The sequence below is a fragment of the Helianthus annuus genome, chromosome 4 (assembly GCF_002127325.2).
Source record: "Helianthus annuus cultivar XRQ/B chromosome 4, HanXRQr2.0-SUNRISE, whole genome shotgun sequence".
Lineage (NCBI taxonomy): Eukaryota > Viridiplantae > Streptophyta > Magnoliopsida > Asterales > Asteraceae > Helianthus > Helianthus annuus.
The window spans coordinates 165779290-165787792 of NC_035436.2; the positions used below are offsets into that span (position 1 = coordinate 165779290).

Here is an 8503-nt window from a genome sequence, read left to right on the forward strand (position 1 = left end):
TTATTTAGTATTTATCGGCCCAAAAAACAACAAGAACACATACGCTATTGACCAACAATTGATCGACTATATATTTAAAATAAACCAAAACACGTCCATCACAATAACCACAACCATCTAAATACTAAACTAATATCTTGGAAAACAATAAACCTCAACCACTCAAATATGAAACTATATATCTAAACAAATACTCTATTTTTTACCTAAAATATGACTCCCTAAATAAAACTCACTACTTAAATTCAAGTCCATAAATAAAACTTAGTTAACCTCTCTAACTATAAAACTATGACAAGATTAGTCCAACAATATATTTATCCAATTGTATTATTTGATTTTGTATTAAATTAAGGATTATGCTATGTTGTGAGTTGCTTCAAGATCTCATGCGTTTTTATTCTAAGTTAACGTTCGATGTACAATTAATATTTCAGCATTTTCTTCTTCTTTCTCAGAAATAAAATAATTTACTGTTTAACTTTACTTCAAATAAAATAATTAACAACATATCAAAACATGTTAGGTATACAAAATAAGAATGCATGGTTATCAACCAACCCACACTACAAAGAATTCTGGCAATAGCGGCGACTTTTGTCGCCGCTAATACTTCAATTTGTCGCCGCTAAAAGTATTAGCGGCGACTTGTCGCCGCTAATGAGTCGCCGCTAATGAACCGTTGCTAATGCTTGTCATGTCGCCGCTAATAGTATGTGTCGCCGCTAATTGCTTTAACTTTTTAGCGACGACTTTTGTTTTAGCGACGATTTTTTGTGGTCGCTAAAGCCATATATGACACGTCAGCAAATATTAATAGCGACGACAAATGTCGCCGCTAAAAGTCAAAAAAACCAATAAATTCTTTTTTTTTCTCGCTTAATCCCAGTTTTTGCAAATAACTGAAACCTGCTGTTTCTTTTAATTTTCCATACGCAAACAATAATTCAAACAATTCTTCAAACAAACCAAGTTTTAAACATAAAACGACAACAAAAGTATTTTGTTTGATTAAGTTAAAGTTTTGAAACCCCTAAGTTCAATACAAAATACATCATTCTCCCTCCTCGTCCGTGTCATTTTCGTTGACTTTTCTTGATTCCTTCTTATCCATAGCTTTGTAGAGTCGTTCCATAAATCTCGGGTCTTCAAACAATTCGTCAAAGTATTCCTACAAAATAAGATATACATTATTAGTTTAACAATTTAAACCCTTGCCGGAGCGCTTAATATTATTAAAAGGCATAGACTGCTAGTATGGAGTTCGAATGGTTCGTTTTGTTCAAACAATTGTGTGTCCTATATTTACATACATCAAGTATTTACACACATCAAGTATTTACAAACATCTATTAGCCGTAAAACAGTTCGAACTTGTCTAAAACAGATCAGTTTAACCGAAACAGTTCTACAATGATCAGTTTATTTATCAGAGAATCACCAAAATCAGTCTGTAATCAGCAAAAAAATTCTAAATCAACCAATAGTTCGAAAACATAACACACATTAAAGATTATCAACAACCAGATTCATTAGTAATTCCTTATATTCTTTCATCAATATTGCCATTCAGATTGATATTAAAGCTAACTAGTTCGAAAACTGAAAACTCGAAGTTAATGATTCAAACAGATTATGTGATTCACTTGTAAACAATCGTACGATTTAAAACGCTTAAAATTGTTATCCATTGCAGATTTTGTTTTCATTTTTTCTGAAATTATTACGAGCAAAAATCTTTGTTTTTGTTTCAATTTTCCAGTCGTTCATACAATCTTTAAGTGATCAGATCAATCCTCGTTTCTATCAGGGCAGTTGAACTTTGTCTGAACATCTCGAAGGTACATCGAACAAAATGATAGAGCTTCTTCAGCAACATAACCTTCAGCTATACAACCTTCTGGTTGTGCCTTGTTTCTGACAAAGTCTTTTAGTTTCTTCATATACCTTTCGAACGGATACATCCATCTAAAACATACTGGACCTCCAAGAATAGCTTCATCAGGTAAATGCACAACTAAATGAACCATAATGTCGAAAAACGCTGGCGGATAAATCATCTCCAACTTGCACAATATCATAACAATGGCATCCTTCGCTTTTTTCATGTCCTCCACCAACAGTGTTCTAGAGCATATTTGCTTAAAAAACGTACAAAGGTCTATTATTGGTGTATAAATATCTTCTGTCAAAAACCCTCGAACCCCAATCGGTATCAAACGTTGCATGAGAATATGACAGTCATGAGATTTCAACCCAGTAATGTTAGTATTGTTATCTGTCACTCTCGTACTGATATTAGACCCGAACCCATCCGGTAATTTAACATCTTTTATAAACTGACAGAAAAGCTTTCGATCAGTTACCTTAAATGAGTATTTTGGATGGGGACTATACCACGTGTTTCCCTTTTTCTCCAACCATTGAGACTTCCGAATATTTAGATTTTCCAAGTCGACCCGTGCGTTTGGCGTGTCTTTGGACTTGTCGTTCATTAAAAGAGTACCGAGCAAACTGTCGCACACATTTTTCTCGATATGCATTACATCTAAGTTGTGCTTCAGCTGCAAAGAAGACCAATACTCAAGTTCGAAAAAAATGCTTCGTTTGGACCAGTTTAACTCAAAAGCCTCCCGTTTTCTCGTAACACCTCCAAAATCAGGATGCTTGCCCGGTAGTCGAGGGAGTAGACGATTGAGTTGAGCTTCTATGTCAGCATGACTAAATTGTTTCGGAGGGGCTCTTGTATCGGGTTTCCCATTAAATTCCAAACTTCTTCTCCATGTATGGTCAGCATCCAAGAACCGCCGATGACCGACATACACGACTTTATTTGTTACACGTACTGAAGGAGTGTCTTCATTGCAAGTTGGGCATGCTTTGTAACCCTGTCCGCTCCAACCTGATAGACTACTACGAGCTGGAAAGTCGTTTATGGTCCATAACAACATCGCCTTCATAGTGAAAAATGTGTTAGTCGCTGCGTCTTTAGTACGTACGCCTGTCTGCCATAAATGCTTAAGCTCATCCACCAACGGTCTAAGAAAAACGTCCATATCCTTACCGGGTGATTTAGGTCCTGGAATCACCAAGGTCAACATGAATGAGGACTCTTTCATGCATAGCCATGGAGGCAGATTGTATGTGGTGATTACAACCGGCCACGTGCTATGAGCTGAGCTCATGTTACCAAATGGATTGAAACCATCGGCTGCAAGCCCTAGGCGGACATTTCGAGGTTCCCTCGAGAAGTCAGGGTAATTTTTATCAAAATCTTTCCATGAAGATCCATCAACAGGATGACACATTTTACCATCTTCTGATCGTCTGGTACTGTGCCATATCATATCTTTTGCCGTGTGCCTTGAAGAATACAAACGTCGTAGTCTTGGGGTTAAAGGAAAGTATCGTAATTTCTTGTGAGGTACCTTCTTACCATGTGTGTTTGGATCGATCCACCGACTCTCCTTACAAACAGGACAATTCTGCAACGATTGGTGCTCTGCCCAGAAGAGAGCACAGTCATTTTTGCACACGTGTATCGACTCATACCCCAAACCAATCTTCTTTAATATCTTTTTGGCTGCATAATGTGTAGGGGGAACCTTGTTGCCTTCTGGATGTGAAGATTGCAAAATCTCGAGAAGCTCATCAAATGAACTGTTAGTCCATTTATTCTTCGTTTTCACATGCATAAGCTTTGAAATAAAGTCAAGAGAAGAAAACTTAGTACAACCAGGATATAATTCTGATTGGACTTCCTTTAACAGTTCTTCAAAATCATCACGGACTCCCGTTGACGGTTCTTCATCGAGGTTGGTATCCTCTTCCATACGCTCAGCCATAACGTCTTCGATAACACCGGCCATATCGTTTGTCGGTGCAACCTCATCTACATCTATATGCGGAGGAATTAAACTTTCACCATGATGTGTCCACTCTGTGTACGTCCGGCAGATGCCATATGCATTCATATGACTTTTCATTTGTATGAAAGGTATTACGAGAGTATTCTGACATGAAGCACACGCACATCTAACATAGCCTCTGCAGTCGATATGTTCTTTACACCTCTCGATAAAAGACTTGAGTCCTTCCTGGTACTTATTTGATCTACGGTTTGGATTAACAAGCCAACTTTTATCGACAGGCATGATCATGCAACTGAAACATAACTTACAATTTAAGGAATCCACATTTTGAGATGGTTATTGACAACTAAAGGGTAGGCTGCTAAACCCACTTTTTGAATACTTTATCTCACATATGAATGTGTATATTACATGATTATTTGTTTACGAAAAATTCGGCAGCATTTCCCCTAAGCTCCCAAGTATATATATAAATATATACCCGAGGAGCAAAGAGGAAATGACAACCGAATCTTTCGTAAACAAACAATCTTGCAATACACATCCACGACCTAAACGAGATAAAGTATTCAAAAAGCAGTCCCAAAACGGGGACCACCCGAAATTAATTTCTAAATCAATTTCGGGCGGGTAATTCTAAGCTTGTTATGTTAATTTTAAATGATAATTTCCACTTAGGGCTGGTGTTTCTAAGCTTGTGATCTTGGTTATAAAATGTGTGCATCGCATGATGCAATTATGAGATTATTTTATATTTTTGTGTTTAAAAGGTTCACGCATCGGATCGCTACATGCATTTTAAAACCAAGCTTCTGATTATTTTCATAAACATACAAATTACGTTGAGTGGTTCAATATAATCTAGAGTTAATTACTTGTCGCCGCTAATAGTTTTAGTGGCGATAATGGGGAGTACTAGCGGCGACAAAAGTCGCCGCTATTGCGAGAATTCTTTGCAACAAAAGATCTATTTCAGCACCTAATAGAGCCTGGCCTCAAGGGGTTTCATAACCTAATGAAACCTAGTTTTTTATTTGCAATCTCACGCAGTTTCAAACTTCAAAAATGATAGTTAAAACTTATGTAAAAAGGTGCCGATAATCATAAAAACTGCAAGATAATGTCAAAATAATAGAGTAAAAGTGTATTGATCATGAAAATATGATTATCAGCTTTAAAGCCTGGTTATATTCAAGAATTTTATCATATTTTGCATTAGGCTTAAATAACTGTTGCTTTCATAAACTATGTTTAGTTCCTGATGTTCTTTTAAATTTTGTTTCACCATTTTTTTTTAAAGATTCAGTTCTGGATGTCCAGATAACCCATTTGATCCTCACTTTTCCATCCTGTGTATAACTGGTGGTTTAAAAGATGGAGAAACAAAGGTAAAGTTAATGAAATTGGAAGCTTTTCTTGGAGTACTAAGGCCAATGGCCAATTCTGTTTACCGAACACTAGACCTGGCAAACGGGTCGGGTCGGGTCACAGGTCAAAACAGGTCCGGGTCAAAACGGTTCGGGTCAAAACAGCCCCGATCAATTGCAAAGCCCGTGTCCCGGATCAGGAACCGAGTAAGCATGGCGAGCCGCATCAGGAACCGAGTAAGCATGGCGAGCCGCATCAGGAACCGAGTAAGCATGGCGAGCCGCAGCAGCTTGTATCTCGGATGAAGAAAGAGTAATTGCACCAGGAATGTTAGGTGTTGGTCAGGAAAGTTGAACTTGGCAGCATGCCCACGAAGACGTAAGGCTGCCGCATCGAAAGCTCGAGCCGCTTGCTCGGGTGAGTCGTATGAGCCTAACCAGAACCTCTCACGGCTGTTGGGCATCCAGATCTCGGACACCCATTTCCCCCATTTCCTCAGTCTCATACCTCTATACTTTGCCTCACGCATAGAAGAAGATCCTCCTCTTTCTGATTCAGGTTTCATCATTACTGAATCTTTTTTTAGTGTTTGTTACCTATGTTGTCAAAGACGCAAGGCGCAGGCGAGGCGCATCGGCCTCGCCCGGAGCCTAGGCGCAAGGCGCAAAAAAAGCGTGGGCTTTTTAAGAAAAGCGCACATAGAGAAAAAAATATAAAAAATATGTTATGCTTTAAAAATAAATAAGATTCCACATATAAAATAAAAAAAAAGCTATTATATATGCCATTTAAGATCATGTAGCTAATAGTTAGTAGCAAAAGTTTAGGACTTATACACACGTAGTGATACCAAAAGTTACTAGGACCTATACAAACGTTTGCGGCTACTAAAACATTTAAACTTTAAAAAGGAAGGGTTTACAGCTGTAAAAAAAACTTTAAATAATTAACATCAAAACAGAAAAGTGCGCCTGCTAGAAAAAAGCCCGCGTTTTTTACTCGTTGCGCCTTGTTCCGGGCGCGCGCCTGAGCACCGTTTTTACAAAAAAAAGCCCATATTTGCGCCTAAGCTACCACCAGGCGCTATAGCCTCGCCTCGCTGCGCCCGAGCGCCTAGGCGCGCGCCTTTTGCGCTTTTGACAACTATGTTTGTTACTCTTACTCAATTCATAACTATACGACTTGATATATGTGTGTGTCTTGTAAAGGTCAGCGCAGAAGAAGACGAAATAAGGCTTCAACTTATAAGTGAAATGCCAACGTGACCTTTAAAAGAATCTCACAAGCCGTTTAAAAAAAAGGAATCTCACAAAAATTCGGTTGTTTTTCGCACAGCCCAGATAATCATCCAAAAAGTTACTATCGTTGACTTTTACAGTTATACTAAACATTAAAAGCGGATCTAAAAATCTTAATTTCTAGAATCAGTTATATAGGAATCATTACATGTTAATTTCTGAAATCAATTATATACGGCCTAACTTTGATGAACATGCTATGATCACTACAAAGAATTCTGGCAATAGCGGCGAGTTTTGTCGCCGCTAATACATTCAATCGTCACCGCTAAAAGTATTATATAATAAATTTACAAAAATAGTCCCAACTCAACTGGTTGATCTGGTTATCAAATAAATTTACAAAAACAGTCCCTGTAACTAAAAAGTGTTCTAATTATATAGATGGTCCTTGTGGTTTTAAAAGGGTATATTGGTCATTTTACCTAGATTTAACAGAAAAATTAACGCCCATTGCCCTTAGTACCCCAAGTTTTACCAAATCGAAAAGATAGAACCTAAACCAGTTACAAAAAAAAAGTTATTCGATGCAAATGTAATGAGAAAAGATATAGTCGTCGAAGCGCGACATCTACGTCTATTGCAATGGGGTCTTTTGTGGTGCCAAAACTGACTAGTCAAGTCGGGTTGGGTTGGATGTCATGTTAAATGGAATTGAATCACACTAGGTTTGGAACAGCTCTGAGTGCAACTGAGCTGGGTAAAAAAAACGTTTCAAAAAGTATCACTTTTGTTCGGGTTAATTGACTATGAGTATGAAAGGTTGAAAAAATGAAAACAAAACAAACCGGTCAAAACATTAGCCAATTTCATTACTGTCTTCTTTATAATATGTCAATATATCAAATGAACATTATGTTTTCACGCAGATTCGGTAAAAAACATTACCCAATTTCAAGCCGGTCAAACCCAAACCAAACCAGTACCCGATTTCAAACCGGTCAAACACGAGGCTTTCCCCTAAAAAGCCAGATCAGAACCCGAACCTATTTCACCAAAAACCGGGTTTTGACTTTTTCTTTGAGCTAACCCCACAAGGTTTCAACTGAACCAGTTTGAGCCAAAAACCCCATTTGTGCACCTCTACTTCTCCTAATCTAAACTTCTCTTAGGTACCTACTGGAAATACATCTACTGCCATGTATAAATAGCCTAACCCAACCCTTGTGTTCTGAAAAAAAGCCCAACCCAACCCGCACCAAGACCTGCAACCCTAACCATACTTGTATTTGACTAAAAAACAGTCAAACATCATGAAATCAACAACAGATCTACTCAAATTACTAACATAACAACTGAAATTACAAAGAAATTTGAAATGTTCGTACCGTTTTCAAAGGGCGTCGGACAATCAGCAAGACGAGATGGAGGTGCTATGGCAGATTGAAGGTGGTGAGGCTCTCCGGCAGATTCAAGGTTGTCCTCCAGGGGTGTGTGAAGATTTCATCTTGGAGGGAAGAGGGAAAAATGCCGCCAAAACAGATGTGAGCCTTTTTACACATGTTTTATGTAGGGATAAACCCTAGCCCTTCGATTAGTTCAGTAAAGAGCGGTCCAGATCAATTCTAAATCCCTTGTCCCGGATTAAGACTTTTAGCGGCGACTTTTTAGATGTCGCCGCTAAAAGCGTCGCCGCTAAAAGTGGTAATTTCTTGTAGTGCCACAATGTTATTTTTTTGTAACTTCACATCAGTTCATCGAAACAACTTGAAGGATACCCACTACAATCCAGTTGACGTCGAGGACAAAAATAGTCTATGGTCGTCAGTATGCATATCGCGTCTAATTTGAGCCACCAAAATGTCGTAATGGATATTCATTAGCCGACTAAGTAATTTTATTGTGAAATTCAACGCCACATACTTCGCCTCATTAACGATCCTGTCATCATCATACACCATAATGCTCTGTTTAAGACGTGATACGTTTGCCGCACTTAATATGAGAGGAGTGGCAGATCTTGAA

General features: G+C 38.1%; 1 long non-coding RNA gene across 1 annotated transcript; it reads right to left on the reverse strand.

Annotated features, from left to right (window-relative positions):
* Positions 1-899: 899 nt before the first annotated feature.
* On the reverse strand, positions 900-8141 carry LOC110937177. Its single transcript, XR_002590623.2, has 2 exons — positions 7867-8141; positions 900-1171 (listed from the first exon to the last, which is right to left on the reverse strand). It is a non-coding gene; the product is annotated as an uncharacterized LOC110937177 (long non-coding RNA).
* Between the last annotated feature and the right edge of the window lie 362 nt (positions 8142-8503).